The sequence below is a fragment of the Manacus vitellinus genome, unplaced genomic scaffold, assembly GCF_001715985.3.
Source record: "Manacus vitellinus isolate BGI_N305 unplaced genomic scaffold, ASM171598v3 scaffold_39_pilon, whole genome shotgun sequence".
NCBI lineage: Eukaryota > Metazoa > Chordata > Aves > Passeriformes > Pipridae > Manacus > Manacus vitellinus.
The window spans coordinates 6,125,289-6,143,349 of record NW_021940534.1 but is presented as its reverse complement, the minus strand read 5'-3'; the positions used below and the strand labels follow the sequence as shown (position 1 = coordinate 6,143,349).

The 18,061-nt window shown below is 36.6% G+C and overlaps 1 long non-coding RNA gene across 1 annotated transcript in view; it reads left to right on the top strand.

The window, feature by feature from the left end:
* Positions 1–17,579, top strand: part of LOC108640610 — a 30,113-nt gene extending 12,534 nt beyond the window's left edge. Inside the window, exon 3 of the long non-coding RNA XR_001921305.2 lies at positions 17,081–17,579. This is a non-coding gene — a long non-coding RNA (uncharacterized LOC108640610). The remainder of the gene's footprint in view (positions 1–17,080) is intronic.
* The last annotated feature ends 482 nt before the right edge of the window (positions 17,580–18,061 follow it).

Genomic DNA, 18,061 nt, shown 5'->3' with positions numbered 1-18,061 from the left:
TTCAAATTGCTATCAGTAGAATTTATACCACCTGAAAATGATCCCAATACAGCTAAATTTGTAAATGGTTACCTTCCCCATCACCCAAACAGCAGGGACAGAGCTACAGCAACATAAATGTGCTAATCCCTGCACAATGTATTCCCACATCTCCCTGTATCAAACCATTCCAAAGGGTTTTCAATATACAAGTTAATTAGCTATAGCGAAGCAGCAAAGTAACGCCTAATGAAGACCAGGACTTAAAATACCAGCAGTAGCCTGTTGTACCCTTTCCCCCAACTTTAATGTTCTTTTGAAACGGGTTGCAGATATAGTTCAAGTGTAATTTAACAAGAGACAGATGGCATTTAATGAACAGGATTGCTTTAATTACATGGTAAACATAGTGGACATTTTAAAATATGCATTTTCAACATCTACAAGAACATCATTTCTGTTTTAGCACCTCGAAATGCTATTGCCATGTAGTATGTATCTATCCACCCATCTATCCATCTATCTATCATCTATCTAAGCACTCATAACGCTGAGCAAGAAAATGACACTATTTTGTTACTGAACACATGACATTATATTCTAATTATATGCTCAATTTCTCATTTCTTAAAACAGGTCATGGAAAAGCAGTTGCATACTTCTACTCAAAAAAATTAAATCTCTCTAAAACTAATTGTACAGAATTAAAAAGATACAAGCAAGGCATGTCTGCAACATACAACTTGCAGAGACAAGATAAAAGATAACATAAGAAAGTAAACTTAGTTACCTAAGAAATATCTGCCACTTGCAGGAAACGCAGAGCTGCCACAGTCACATGTTTCATATTTAACTAAGAAATGAAAAGCCTTAATTAATTAAATTAAGGTCCTGATCCTCACTGGATGCGGAAGTCAGTGAGAGTTTATCCATGTGAACCTCATAGCTGGAGTGGAACTGAACACTCCCTTTTACTGTCTATTAAGGATGAAACTCATTTTGTAATCCCATCACTTCATTAGCACCTTTCCAGCACATTATCTTTGCCCTAATCCTCCTGTCACTTTAGGGATTCAGGGTCATTAGAGCACTTGAAGGGTCGATGTTATTGTTGTGGAGGTGTGAATTGATCACTAAGATGACAACTGGTGACAAGTATACTTTATTAGTCTGCTACTTTGCCTCTTAATTGCTACTGATTATCCTGTCTTTTAGAAAGGAAATTTGGACTCCTCCTACCATTGCCAAAGACTGCACTGCTTTCTAATAGAACCATCTAATCACTGTCCCCCATCCCTTCCACTTCCTCACTCCTCCACCCCCAGAAAGGAGTCCATGTTTGCCCAATTCAATGGAACTACTTGCGTGAGTAAAATCAACAAGATAAGGCCCTTTAACCCTCCTATTGCATTGTGTTTGGCTTTTGATTGAGAGAATTTCTCTGTTAAAAACCCAAACATTTCTGATTACTTCTTTTCCTGATGCCATGAATAGGATCATCTTTTTTTTTTTTTTTTTCAGAAAGTCCCATTTTGGGTATGGCTACGCTTACTATTTGAATGGATTTCCCAGAGGAAGAGCTGGCTTTCCAAACATCATCATATTGCATTTTAACTACACATTAACCCAAACTAGCAAAAAAAAAATTAAACTTCTGCATCTTGCCAGATTTCACATGCTTCAAGCCTTAATTGCTGTTAACCACAAGATTTACGCTTAGTATTTAGTTTTACAAAACTCCTTGTTTAAAGAAGGGTAAAAAAAAATAAAAGGAAAAAGAAAAAGAGCTTTTCAAACTAGAGAGCTAGGAGAGTAGAAAAATCTTAGGGCAGCATAAATGTACTATTGTACTTCCTTGAAAGTGGCAATCTTTGCATTACTGGTTGTTTTGTTTCATATCAGGGTAAATATATCTATAAGGGATCACACTTAGCAGCAAGGGAATATTAATACAGAACTCTTAAGCTCTTTGTTCTTTTTTATTAACATTGATTAAAAAATAACACTGGCGACAAAAAGAAAACAACTCCCAGATCTCCTATTCCTACTCTAAAACCCACATAAAAGTCAATCTCTGTATAACACTCCCTTCCAAAACCAAGTGCTAAACCTAAATCGGAAAAAATTAAGAACTTTAACAAATGTCTAATCTTGAATTTTGCAATAGAGACATTCAAATATGAATCTAGCTGCTCAGGATGAATATTTGACCTTCCTAAGTAATTTAAATTGTTCAAGGTTATTTTATAGGATCAGTATTTCACATTCTAATTTCCAAGGATGACACATTTCCCATGAAAAAAAAGCTGCTACATAAAATTCAGATTGGCTCTTTGAATTTTACTGTGGTCAAAAGAAAACTTTAAACAGTTTGTGCAATAACCTGATCCCTCCCTTCCTCTTTTAACCATGCCTACGTAGAACTTCTGCAAAGGCACTTTGCTTATTAAAAAAAGTTTGAAGATGACTGAAACCTTTAATTAATTTTTTATTTGATTTCACTAGAGAAAAATAGCAAATACTTATGGTATTATTTTTGCAAGAGTATGACTGCATTTTATAGATAGTTTTACATGCACAGTCCTGCTCAACAAAAACAAAAGTTCTTTCATTTTACCTCCACATGTCAATACAAAACACAACTGCTCCTGACTAGAGTGTTGTTTGGTCTTCTGATCCCATTGTCTTCTTCAAAAAGAGATCCTGAACTGTATTTGGATGGAGGCCTCTGTAGACTCTATTCTAAACTGTAGCTACTTTAACTTCACTAGTTTGGGATCTAAAATATTTTTATTTAACTAAGACATGACCCATAAATTGTCAATGTAATTTCAGTCTGAGTGACTCACCTCAGTTTTCATTAACCAGTACCATGACAGCTTGACTTACCTGAAACAAATTGGCCTGCGTGGAGATAATACCAATACCAAGTGCAACAGGTATGGGATTGATGAGCAAGATGTTTGGGAGACAGAACATATCTGTGAAGTAAGTGGAAGAAGGTGAGCACTGTTGAGGTCACTTCTGAAACCCATGTCAATGATTGCTTTACACAGCCTGCTCTAACAAACGTAGCCTTAGGAAATAACTGGTACCTGGTAGCATTTCTGGAAACAATCATAACTGGATATTCATGCTAAAAGATGAGTACTAAGAAACAGAAGACACTGTAAAGTGAGACAAACTGGTGCAGTAAGATGTTGTTGAGATGTTTCCTTACCATCACCACACTGGTAACTCAAATTTGGTTCCCACAGAATGTAATTACCTTCCTGCAACAGAAAACTAGTGAGCAGTCCTTCCTGGAAGCAGACTGGCTAAATAACCATAATGTACTCCTTATGATTTAGGTAAATCATAAATAAATATATTTTAGATCCCATATCCCATATCTGGTAATAAAAAGACTAGTACTGAAATATACTTCACTGTCCATATATAAATAATGGGCCAAATAATTGGAAAATTTTAGGAGATGAATATGACAAAAATGGGAGAAGAGTGTAAATTTCTTCTGGAGGAAAAGACCTAGTATCCTAAGGGAAAGTAGCACCTCCTGGCTAAAAGCAGGGAGGAGTTATACTTTGAGCTAGAGGAGGGGATATATTTTTCAGAAGGGTACATATTCCTTTGCAATGACTGAACAGAGACTGTTGAGTAACAGTTGACCCACTCTCACAGGCAGAGCTGAATGATGTTCTGAGAGACTTGCTCTTTTCAAGCAGACCATCAGCAGATGGTAATACACCAGAGTCAGCTTCAGGGTCCCTGTGGCATAGGCCATATCTGATGACAGCAGTGATCAGATCTAGACTTAACATCTCTGTAGGAAATATCCCTGACACTATCAATTTTCTCCCACTGTCTGAACAATTCCAGAGGTTCTTTCCTCCCACGGTTTTGGCCTCACAGCCTCTTGTTCTAGTGTATAACAACAAGGCCCAATGCAGCTACAACATATCCAAAGCCCTGTCACAAACAGCCCTACTAAACAAGCCTAAGGATGCCACGATACATATTCACAAAGAAATGAAGGTTGTCTTTTCCTAAAAAATATGATGATACTCTTCATTGGTGTTAGTAGGACTTCTAGTTCAAGAGACAGCTGTTTGGATAGACAAAGCACTTGAAGTCCAGGTCAGATTGATAGATTAACTCAGAACTCTGGCATTTGGATTAAAGAAGTATAGAAATGAATCTTATATTTGGCATTTAAAACACTTTCAAAGGGAACCTTTTCCACTGCCTGTACTTTCTTAAATCACAGCAGAAAGAACTGCCATGGCAGAATAGTGTGAGAAATTACTGTCCAACTGCTTCTCTGTTTTCCCACGTTATGACTGAAGACATTAGTCCCTGAATCATTTTACATCTTGGCATTACGTGCAATGACACTGTGCATGAAAAACAGATGATGTAACAGAAAGAAAATTTGAAAATTTATTTATCCTTTCTTTTGAAAATCATCTAGAATGTAAATGTGGTTGTGGCAGCTCTAGATGAAAGGGAAGAGAAAAAAAAAAAGTCTGCTTTTGGAGGCCTAGCTTGACCAAAACTTTAGATTTATGCAGTCTGACTCCCAGTTCCTGCATGACCTTGGCAAAGTCACTTATTGTAACATTTTCAGAAATGGATGCTATTTCCTCAGGCTTTCATTCTACTTCTCATCTCCAGAGTATATGACTGCTTTGCATGTACAACCAATAGCAAAATTAAAATTCTCAAGGGACTTTATGGAATCTCTGGATCTTGGTGTTTTCAGGGCTTTAGAGCTATTTGATGTAACATACATACAGCATGATTCGTTAGCTGTTCCAGGATTTCCCCCACAAAACTTTGAGTTTTACAAGAAGTCTTTATGGACTGCCAGAGTTTTGGAAGACCAAACTCTGAGACAGCTAAGTCATCCAGAAGAAGTCAGTGAGAGACATAGTAGGTCTGAAATATCAGATTTTTTCCATCTAATTTCTTCCCATCAAATGACATGAAGCATTTAACAACTGAAGGACACAAAACTGAAAAAGGGGTGTTTCATCTCTCCCTTACTTCTCAGCTTTCAAGTCGGGGCTTTAATTATTTTGGAATGGTTGAGGCAGAAGAAGTAACGAAACTGCTGAACAAGTTGAAAATCTTCATACTTAGGGGAAGCAATATGCTTTATACATATGCTTTATATATTAAATGATTTGCACATTTGCTAGAAACTTGCACTGATTTATAAGAAACATCCTCTCAAACCCAGATACTAAGGTTAAATTGGTAACTGCAGTCTCACTCTACTGCAGTGTTAAATAAATAATGCATATTTTAGGACTGAAAGAATCAATCCAGAAAGGAAGGGCTATACCAGACTATAAATACAAACAGAACAAAGTTCGTTAATCTGCTATATTAACTATTGTAGGATATTTCAACACAATGTATACTTCCTCTTTATTTTCTCCAATCTTTCTCCTCCTCATATTCAAGCTGAGGTGGGCTATCAACCTTCACAATCGTCTGAAATCACATTTTGGTGAATATTCAGGCACGTCTGACAGAGCATGGAAAGCTGAAGTGCTCTAATAGGGCTTGGAAAAACATCAGACTCTTTGTTGGTGTTCATCCCACCAGCTTTAGATATTCTCTAATTTTTATCTCAGAGCAATTTCAGCGACGCCACTTTGGTTTCTCACTGAACTTCTCCATGTATGACCTCTCCATTTTACTGTGCCTATAGGAAATGTCATTTCTCATGGCCATTGCTTGAACTTTTATTGCCACCTTCTTCCTTTTAGTTGTGTGCACATTAAGCATTCACTAGCTGACATTTCTTCTCTTTCTTTTCTTTTTTTTAAATAATGTATGTAAGCATGTAATCACTTAAGGGCTCTAAGTAGTTCTTATTAGATGTTTTATTAAGTCAAAAATATGCCAAGTTGAAAATATCCCTTGCTTTACATTCCAGATCATAAAAACAGCTCACCTTTTCTTAACATTTTGGACATAAGGTTTTCTCATAAACGTTGACAATGCTACCAAACTTATGATGAACCTGTTCTTTAGTTCCTTTAAACAGCTCTAACCACCAGCAGCAGAACAGTGGACTGTTTGCTGCTCTTATCAGCCAAACTTCACAGGGACAATAATCAGCAAAGAAAGGAAAGTGCATGCATTTGTCCTGTAGTTAAACCAAAATAAGCTGGAGTGAAAGTCCTCTGTACAATTGACTATAATATTGCACACCTGTTAGTGAAATACTTACAAGTAACTTTCGCAGTCATGTGCTTGCACTGACTGTCTTTTATGCTAGTAAAATCCTGTTGTACCAAGATTAGCCGGTAAAACTAATAAAAGTAAATGAGTAAACCATGATGCAGGTATGAAATACATAAATTAAGCTAAAATATTGGAAGGAGGGGAAAAGGCAACACCTAGAAAACAACAGAAACCTACAAAAACAAGATCTGAGTAGGATCAGAAGAATTACCTGTGGCATTCACTTCAGATTCCCTCAGAAAATTATGAAAGATATTGTTTGCAAAAAAAGCCAACAACTCTCTTAACTACAACTTTCTAATATGTTGGAAACAAAGATGCTGCAGACTGAAGTACACTAACTGTTTGAGCTGAATGTGAACACAAACTTTCTAACACCTCAGTAAACACTTCAGAGAGAGCATTACTCTAATATCTGTAAATCAGGGCACTTCAAATTAACCCTGTGTTCATTAAAAAGCTTGCTGATTTTATGTTTTTGTTATCATTCTGATACAAGCCTGAGAACAAAAGTACTTAACAATTCCAGTCAAATAGGATCAGGGCATTAATTCTTGTTTGGATGCAAGAGCACTATAAATCATCTGTTCCAAGCTAACAATTTAAAGAGTGCACAGCGTATTATGTTAAATAAAGTATTAACACTGAGTAAAGAGCACCTATTAAGGGACTTTGAGACTTCTGGCTCACATTACCTTACACCATTTCTTTAAATAACCTTATTCCAGCTTTTTAATCCCATAATTATTCCACAACTGTATTGTCAGAAAACTCCACTGTTTCTAACAATGTATAGCTGTAAGACATTGTGTGAACCTTCAGTTAAATTCTTGTACTTATTCATGTTATCAGCCTGACCCACATTAGTGACTTATCTTTTACATTTTAATATATATAATATTGTAATTGTAAGTTGATTAAATAAAGTGTACTTGATGATCTAAATTTCTGGTTTTTTAAACAAACTGCTGAAATAAGGAAGAAAATATCACATTTTACTTGTGCATGCACAGATATACATCTACATGTATACACACACACTATTTAATACATACTTGTGATGTGTCTTCACTCAGTCATTTACCAGCATTCTTCCCAGTCACTTTCAAAGTCTGTAGATCAACTGTCTGAGGCTCTTCTTCCATGACCTTCGTTTTCTTTCCAATATGTTTTCTCTTGATCTGTTCCCAATTTCAGTGGATGTACTAGGACCACTACTGTACAGACACTTGCATTAGACATTGCTACAGAATAAATTTAGAGCTTGAGATGCTGAGAGTGTAAGAATTCCTTAGTGGTAAGGCTGAACTCTACAACAAGCCATGACTCCATTAGCATGGGCCAGCATGTTCTCTTGTGAAGGGTATTGTAAAAGAGAAGGATTGAGAATATGAGGGTAGGCTTTTTGTACCTTCCCTGTTTCAGCTGAGAATTACTGTTGTGAAATGTAGCTGAACCTCTACTTTGAAGAGTCCAAGGGAGAACATGCATACTTGTATTTCAGAACTCAGTCCCAGCTTAGACAAGAAATCCAGAAGTGTGCCCCACCACTGTTGGCTTTCAGTTGCTCTGAATAGGATCTTCCTCTAGCTGTGCTCACAGTTCCAGGTGTGAGCAAATCCATTTGAAAGTACCAGGGGAAGAAAAAGACAATAAAAAGTTTTTGCATTTGTCTGGTCATTATTACACCAGACTATGAACTAATGTAACTAATTCCAAATGCTTCAGACACTCAGTTTGTATAAACACTGCAAAGTCTGGAAGGGTACCCAAGGACTGTCAGCCTGGAAAAATGGTGAAGATTCACTTGCTGGGTCACTAGCTCCAGCTTCCACACACATTCATGTCAGGCCCTCAGCTTCTGGATGAAACCAGAGTAAGTTGCCAACAACAACAGACAAGAGATACTTAGATGTTTTCCATCCTCAGGAAAAATCTAGTTCAGATAGATACACCCTGAAATTTGGACCGTGGTTCAGATCTGTTCTTATTTTGTCTGGTCTCTGACTGCTTTATACACCTGAAAAATTCAGATTCTTACTTATATTTGCCAAAACAATGCTAATATCAAGTCGAACATGAACAATTTAAAATACAAATCACTGGATGCTGGTCTAAACTGGAAAAAAAATCCCAAATCAACAAACAAACAAGTAAAAATCAGTAAGCCCAGCCCTAAAGAAGATGGCTAGAGTTACTTGGGCAGCGTAAAATTACTGATACTACTGTAAGCATGAAGGTTGTGGAGCTCCTTTAGCTTCCAGAATTTATTCATTAGACCCAACTATTCTCCTTATTTTCATATACTAAACACTAGACCTTGGAGACAGGGAATTTCTTCCTTCATATAGACTTATATAGACTTCTGGTGGAGTCCTACTTCTTGGCTGAATCCTATGTGTCAGTTCAAGAGACCAATACATTCATATGCCACAGAGATGCAAAGAGGCAAACGAATGTGGTTTCCCGGACTCCTTTGCCTGATTTTCTATTGAGTGGGAACAGATCTTCAACAGATTTGACTACAGCACAAAGATAATAACACTGCAATTAAGTTCTCTTTAGCTATATGGGGTTGAGAATACTGTTAAAAAAAAAAAATAAGGAGAAGTGGAGAAGAAACTAAAAGCCCTTGTTACCAAGTTGGGATTTTTCCAAACATTTCCAGTTCTGTGCATCAACAGAACACATCCATGCTAATTTCCTTCTGTGCACATAATATGCACTGTTTGTACCAGTTGCTAACACAGGACAAGGAGAGGTTGAGGCCTTTCTAAGAGTGTGTTCATTTGAAAAGGTGTTTATTCTGTATATTACATCAGTTTTCCACTGAGGATTGTTTTGTTCTCAGTGTTCCTCTCCGTTAACCAATTTGGAATCAATGCCTCATCTTCCGCTTCTCTTGCAGTTTGCCTTCAGAGTCTTCTCCTTAAGAAAATTATGCATGGAAATTCCTTTTTACAAGCTTTTGCTGAAACCACAAATCTGTATCTGAAATATATACTACTGAAAAATTTTGCCCAAAGCTTTGTCTTGGCTATATAAAGAAATTATAGGTGTGGACCAATTTTTGAATTAGCATGAAAACTGCTTTTATGTGTATATGAGAAAGGCCTTTGAAACATCTTGCCAAAGGCTTTTTTGTCTTCTGGTTGTTATAAGAAAACATGGTTGCCCAAAAGAAAAAACCTGATCATGGTTCCACCTTAATCAGATTCACAATCGTGTCCTAATGCAATTTGTCCTAATCCATTTCTAAGGAAGACAACCACTTATGATTTGGAAGGATGTGTGGGAATAAATGTGGCTATATGGAAATCCCCTGAGTCCTTTATTTACTATATTTTAGCAGTTCATAAAAAAATCCTAATTACATTATAGAGAAGAAGGCATTATAAATGCAGTGTATATTCTAATACAAAACCCCTCTACCCGGGTGTCCTACAGTCAAACTGTGCTCAGTTTGCAATCTCACAGTGCATTTTATATCTCCGTGGCTGGTTTTAGAGTAATGATGCCATGTTTAACACATTTTAATACTGATAACACATTTCAGCACATAGCTGAAAATGATGCTATGTTTGTTTTGTTTGGGAAAGGACTGCCTTCTGCTTAGTGTGACAGCAAACTGCCCTTGCAGCAAAAGACATAATTCCTTGGTACCCAAGGAATAAATTAATTAATACTTGTGCAAATATCTATACATTCATCCATACACAAACCCCTACATATTTATTTCATGAAAATTACATGCTCCAGAGAATGAAGAGACAGTTCAGTGTGTTCAGGAATCTGTTTAGACTACCTACTCCCCCCATACACATGCATCTCAGGAAGTGAAGGGTGGGATGGGAAAGCGTACAAGAAAACACTTAAGAAAATATTTAGCTTTATACATATGAGTATTCCATTGGAATGGTGTGAATAAAGTTAAGCATAACTGTTTTGAGGACTGAGGCCCTAAAATAATACAGAGGAGTTCCAAATGCAAAATGTTCTAGGTTTATTTGCACTGAAACTCTTTCATGTACTGTTTCCCTCCATACACACATATTAAAATATTATAAATATTATTGTTAAGAAAAAATTGTTATAAACATTACTGACTATAATAAATGGCATAAACCTGAGGCAGGGCAGCAATGTAAATAATCAGAGTCTTTCTATTTACCCATTTGTAATAAATAGGAGATCATGTAACTCATGAAATCATAATTATCCAACATTTCATCATTTGTTTTTTACTTGAAAAGTTTGGGAAGGAATGTTTTTCTTTTGCACACTCGCATCTGAGGATGATCATTTTTTTCTTTAGCTGGTGAAAACTGAGGTCCTAATTCAAAGCGCGTCATCTGCCCTAAGCTTTTTATCGGGTGATTGGTTTCATGTAAAAACTGGAAAAGTTGTGCTGATGAAGAAACTACGGCCTTGTGTGCACCCAGTCAGGGATTTTTTTTGTTTGTTTGCCTGATGAGAAACAGTCCTCCACTGAAGTCAAAGTTTTATTTTATTCAGGACTTCAAGATAGAAGAAAACGGCCCTGTTCCAAACTGGAGCAAAACCTAAAATGGTGAAGTTGCCCCTGAATGAAAATTTCATTGCTTGTTCAAAACACATTGATCTTATTTTGTGCAGCTATACTGTTGAATAAGACAAATGGGAAGAAAATAAACTGAAAAGCTGACCACAATTAAAAATCTGTTTGAATCCCACAATATCAAAGCAATATTTCAATGTGAAATTATTTTTAAGATTTTCTGAATAAAAGTCATATTGGAAAATGTTTCAATTCTTATAAATCAGCATATTAAAAACCAAAATTTCTTCAAAGCATTTAAAAAAAACCCAATAGAAAATTAAGTCCTTCATTAAAAGGACAGAATGTTAGGTTTTCCCTTTCTTTTTTAATTATTTACTTTTAAACACACAGAAGTGCAATATTGCCCCTTGATGTTCTAATGTTTCTCTATGTAGTGCACCATAAGACTGAAAAAAAATTGTTTTGTAACCTTCTAGTTACTGTCAGCATGAATTTTGGCATTCAGAAAACTTCATGCCTTAGCAGCAGCATTAACAATCGGAGGCTCAGGACCAAATTCAAGTGTGAAAAAGGTGCACTATAAGAACAACTTTAATGGTAAAACAAAAAGGACTGATTAGATGCCTCTAATGCATAAGCGGAATCGGAAGTAATTCATAACAACTGAATGAAGTTTAGTTTCCAAGAAAATACAGTCTCCAACTTGTTTACAGTGGAATAGAAAGTGAGATACAATACATTTTTGTTTCAGTACACTGCACCAGTAAGTCTCTAAACTGAAGTCCTAATTAATGTGTGAACCAAACATTGCAGCAACTAAAAACATCTCCTTTCAAGTTATTATATACACAAAATGGAAGTGCTCTGCTCTGATTTTTGTTGTTGTTATCACTTTGGTTTGTTGTGGGGTTTCTTTTTTTTTTTTCTACATAGGATCTTGTTTTTATTTAAAAAATCATTTCTCCCCATGTCTTTTGTTTCAACGTTTGGAATTTATTTCTTATGTGCGTTTCACACCACATGTAGGCCTGGACACCATCACTGGTCTAGACAATACCACTGGGAAAACTTTGTTGTCATACAACAAAAAGACACTTTTTAATGTTGAAGAATATTAGAACTAGTACAGAATTGATATGTTCTGAGCTGATGGGCAATGACCATTCAAAAGTAAAAAAACTAATCAGATACGAAAATAAACATACACTTAACTTGACACATTTTGGAAAGAAAGTTTTTCAAAGAATGAAACATTCAATACTTTCTGAAATAGGGCCTTCTTTACACTAGATGTTAAAAAAAAAACAATCCCAGGTCTCCAAAAAATATTTTTTCTTATTTTTTTTAATATTTAATTTTAGATTTATTAAATCTGAAAGTTGCAGACATAGTTTTTGCAAACTCAGCATGCTCAATAAGTAACTTTGAGTACCTTTAACAAGACAAGACTGATTTTCCTATTCAGAAGATTAATTTCTCATTGCTGTTGTTGTATAAGTACAGGCCTGTTTTCTTTTGTAATAAATAAAGCTGAAGTCAACACATGTAACAACCGGTATAATACGTGCATGTTATGAAACTTGCCCTGACTCAAATCTGTTTAATGGTTTTCCACTGAAAATTCAACATCTGCCAACACCACACAAATCTTGATAACTGATGTCATCGTGAACCCATTAAGCCTTGGTTTTTAACATGTTAGGAAAACAAAGGGTTTATGGAAGACTGCTAACAGAGGGCTAAATCCTGGAGCCCTTATTCAACAGTAGGGATTGTTCCTTAAGTAAGGTGTGAGTAAGAACATCTTAAGCCTGGCAGAATGTAAGCAAGCTCTTGTTCCACATTAAATTTAATTAACCAAGTCATTCATGAAAATGACACCGTAAGATATGAAACCTGTCACTGCAAATCACCTTTCGTCACTGAGGCTGATTTGGGAATGCATGTCCTGCCACACCAGCTACTAGCTTTGATGTGTCACAGCTGTGATACTATAGCAAGGAAAAGCCATTTAAATAGAGGGGGAGCTTTGGCGGAGTAAGACATTTTCCCCTAAGGATCTGAAACTTCTCAGCAAAGGCCATCCAGAGATACATACTGAATAAAAAGGTCTTCATACTAAAATCTCGTAATATGCCTGCAGGATCCCTGTAGCGGGAGCTAAAGGAAAAGCTGTGTAGTGTTGAAACAGTAAGGAGCATCCATCCAGATAAAGAAGGAATCCCATATTATCTCTAGCATCCATACACCTGCAAAACTGATAATGTCTATCCTGCAGTTTGTATCCTGGGCACAGAGGTGGTTAATCAAAGCTACAGCATAAGACCTGTGGGGGTGGGAAAGTAATTTAATTAATGTGCCAGATATCCTTGCCAAAGCTTTTGCCAAGATTAGGTTCAGATTGCAAAGAAATCTCCAAGAGAAGGATAATTCTCAACACCTGCAGGCACTTTTATTAGCTGCTCGCACAGAATAGAAAACCTTATGTTAAAGTATTTGTCTCTGCTCTACCAAACTGACCTCACATGCTTTTATCTGGCCATAACTATAAGCAGATTTTAAAGCAGGCTGCAGAAGAGATTGCTAATGGGCAAGTGCTCTTGTGGCAAATCCACTTGAATAAAGTAACCTGTGGATGGAAGTAATCATATAAAGCTGTTCAAAAGGGGACGCTGTCAAAACAAGGGTAGATTTGGGTACACAGTGGAGGAAGAAAGTGAGAGAGATCACTAGGATCTTTAACACATCCAGAAGAGGCATCCGCCTAATGCAGTGTTATGCTGGATTGATCCAGGTTCAGGCCACCAGGGCAGAACCTTGGCTTTGTTAGCGGGAATAGAAAAAGTCCCCCAAAACCTCTAAATCTTTTTCTCCTGAAAAAACTTCAGCAGTGTTTTTGTTTGTTTGTTTTGGAGTTTCTAGTTGTGTTTGTTTGTTTTTTGTTGCTTCAGGGGGGTTTGCTTGTTTGTTTCTTTCTTTTTTGTTTTTTTCCAGAGGCAGTTGATTCTACAACACTGGAAACAAGGGTCAAAATTTGAATGCATAACCACAATGCTTTTAAGGAAACTAAACCTCAGTAAACACCTGATGTGTTTAGAAACATATTACAATAAATCTAGGAAATTATTATGTTTTGGTACTGCATAATATGACTTCTCTCTAAATGAAATTCAAGTGAATTTAAAGGTCTGTTTATCTGTATTTTGTTGTGAAATAATTTGTTTCTATCTGAAATAAACAGTTACAACTGTCTGGTGGAGGCTTGTCGAATTGTTGTTCACTCTTGATCCAATGATATGTATTTTCTGCTCATGTAAACAGGCAGACACATGCATAGACATGTGCAACACAATTTCTGCAATGATTTGTGGTGATGAAACGTGAATTCTCAAATGTTCATCATTCCACACACTTGAAACAGTCTCTCTTTAATCTTGGATAATGTTTTATCCATTTAAGTTGGTTTTTTTTCTGGGGTTCAAAATACTCCTACCTTTTTTTTCTAGACAGAAAAACAGCAAAAGGGCTCTGATTTCCATTCTTTTAGTGCTAATGAAATAAAAATACTAGCAATAATAAAAAACATCTGTGACTTCGGAAAATATAGTAAAAATCTTTAGATTTTTCAAGAAGTGGCCTTGAAATATTGCCCTGAGCTTTGGTGGTCTTATTGCTCTGGTTGCATTTCCTTGTTCCTTTCTCAGCTGCACCAGAATCCTTCTAAATAAAATGTTAATGACAACTCACAGCTCCATAATTTCAGATCAGATTCTCCCCTCTTCACTCATGCTAACTAGTACCTTATTCTGCAGGAGTCTAAGTCACCTAAATGAGTGACGATGATAATGAATAAATGTCCAGGAAACATCTGGAAAACTGCAATGAGTCTAAACTTAAACTCATCTCTCCTTACATTTTCACCTAGTAAACATCACAAAAACAGTGAATCATCCTAAGCAGTGATTGCTGTTTACATGAAGTGGGGTAATTTATGGCAAGTGCTGCATGAGGTAAGAAGAGCAGAGCTGTGACAGAGCCCTGCCACTTGCAGACATTTGCAGAGGAAATGTAGACCCTAAAATTCAGGAAGCACAGCTCTCTCACAGTATCTGACAGTATTAGCAAATGATCTAACAGCTCACACGCAGCTCCTGGGCAGATATATCAGTTCAGAGCTGACGTTGCTTTTAACTTTCAGAAAGATGAATATAGTCTTAATTACAACTAACTTTGCCCACTTTATACACTATGAATCTATAACTATGACTAGCTTTCACAAAGCAGATAAGGAAAAAAAATCCAAATCAGTGGGATATTCCTAGAGGTATTCATGCTCATCTTGGAAGATAAAATTGCTGCTAGGGTTTTTTACACTCTACTTCTGAATTTTCTGAGTCTCGAGGAAAAGAGAGTTCCAGCACTCTCCACACTCTAAATTCAAGGTTATGACCTGCCATTATGTTACAACTTACAATCTTTTTAAACCTATCCCTAGGATTTTACTTTGAAAACAATTCTGTATATATATATTGAAGAGTATATATGTATATATCATCTTTTAAAAGACTGAACATTTAGTGCACCATATCAGTACAATAAATATCAAAGACAGCTGTGCAGATATCTTTGTTAGCATTGCTGATACAGGTCTCTCTAGATAAGACCTAACTCTTCATCTTCATCTTGTTACAAACAATGGAATATGAAATGATGGAGTTTTGTAAAATGTAACACACTTCTGTGTTGTGTGGAATTTGCTTAGGTCCCAGCCCTACAGAGTACACACATCAGAGTTTTACACCTGACTAGTTCTACCAGTTGAGTGAGGCTTACTCGTGCGTATCATGTTAAATGTGAAAATAAGTGCCTGCAGGATCTTAAGGAGCAACATTAGGCACTGAAAAGACAACATAATCTTGATGGGCAAATAACAAATATGTTCCTCTACGGGGGAAGGGGGGAGGGGAAGGTGAGCCTACCATAACAACTTCATCAGTGTAAATTTGGCAAACACAGAACCACAGAGGCTGACTGTAATTTTTCCACTGTAAGCCTGACCTATAACTCGTTAACCTACTGCTAAAACAGTATTCACCTCATGTTCGGTTATCCAAAGAACTCAAAGGAAAAAAAAACTGGAATAAATTTTTATTTCCCTCCACTGGAAAAAGGGTAAGGTATGCTGTATTTGTAGAATTTTATAAACACTAGAAAAAGACTAAAAAAGAATCCATCACCAACTTATTGAATGTATTCATACAGCACTTGGAATGTCTCATACCTTTTTTTTTGTCCACATTAGTGCCATTGAATTGTAACTCTTCTTTGATATTACATTGTTCTCACACAAAAATAAACCAATCCTCCTGAACGCCAAAATTGCAAAGGTTCAAGACCAAGGATAAAAGTGCTTCTTCTTTATTTCCCTAGGTACTCGCCACCTGCCCCATTGCTAACACTGCTCTTCCTAGCACTTCAGGGTGTTTCTGCAAACCCCACAATTACACCAAAATGACTTTTGAATCTTTTCCTAGAACTTGAGTTCATGAATGGCTGTTAGTTTGGGAAGTATTAATGGGAACCATTTCACCAAATACTAATACTACTTTCTATTTCATGGGATTGTGCAGAATTTAAGGTAACCTAAAGCTTAACCATGGTAGTTGTTTTTGCACGGGTTTATCAGAGTCTGTCAAATTGAAGATAGGTCCATAAATAAAACATCAGGCCTTTTTTTTCCTGTTATTACCCTCATTGTGAATTGTGTGAAAAATTGTGAAACATAAGATTAGACCACTTTAATGGGAATAAAACCGGTACTTCCCAAATTCCTTCAGGAAATTCAGATGGGTGGCTCACTGAGAAATTTCCAAGCAACTGGATGAAGAACTTCACTCCAGCTTCCCTGAACAAGTATAAGCTGTCATTTTTTGAAGACTTTTCGGGTGATTTCTTTTCTTTAATTTTTGTATAAACCTTCTAACAAAAGCACTGCAGCTTCTAGATAAGGGAGCGTAGGTCCTTGTAACCTTGGAAACAAAAGATTACTTTTACTTCCTTTGATAAAATGTAGTTTTTTCTATCTCAAATCCCCCTATCTTATTATTTATTTTTATTTTAAGGTCACTGAGTTTTCAGAGTGCCCTTTGACAGTAGCAAAAGGCACATGTAAGTTACAGACACACACAGACTAACCAACCTATTACCTTTCCTCTGCTCTGAAAATTGTCTAGGTAATAAATATATCACCATTAAACTCAGAGATTCCTAATCTCTACTTTGCTGTTTTCTGTTTAATTTCAGACCAGAGAAGACTCTTCTTGTCTTGAAACCTGACTGGATTCTTCCAGCCTCTTTAGCTGATGTAAAGAAAGAAAATGCTTCTTCTTATAGTCCTGGGCAGTACTCTGCAAGTCATCTTGGAGATCGCAAAGACTATGGAGTTTTCTGGGAAGAATCTGTCTTTCGTTTTTATTTCTGCACTCCAAGCAGATGTAATAAATGCTGCACAAGCACAAATATATGTAACTTTTACCAGTGACTGTTTTTCAGGAGTGGTGCCAAAAATGCAACCTACTGTGATTTGTGTTTTTAAGCTGCGTAACAGAGGCCGATCAGCTCTGCATTTGCAGTCTAGAGGCAAACTCCTGCATTTATACAGGCAAATTCCAGGACTGGATGAACAGTGAGAGCAACCTCTCCATTTCTGTGGGATTTTCTCTACTACCAGATCCAGTTCTATAAAATATGACCTTCAAATGGAGGGGGAACCTAATCCTATTCAAAGTTACACGTGCCTAATTTCAAAGCTTTATGCCTGAGGGCTATCCACACTGAGAGATACTGCATGTTGCTCACTGTTCTTCCTATTCACACGCTTTTACTGCTGTGATTCATTTGTAGAAAATAGCTTATAAAAAAGACAGTTTGAGATGTTGTATTCTTTTTTCCATCAGTAAAGCATAACCAAACAGCCACTACAAACAGTTCAGTTTGTTTTTGTCTTTCCTCTTCTTAGAAATGCTGGTTTACAATGGGTTAAAAATCTACTGCTAAGCACTGGCCATTTTAAGGTGTATTCTTCTCCCCTGCTGATTTGCCCTCTGACCTTCTGGGGGCCAGGGTGGCTGCAGACTTCATTTTTACTCTATTTCCTGGTCTCTCTCTTGGCTGTGCACTCAATGTTTCCACAGCAGATTAATGACAGCTAATAATATCTGATATATCTGGACATTGCCACATAATGAGTTGCAGTCCCACTGGGTGCCCAAAGTGTCACTACTA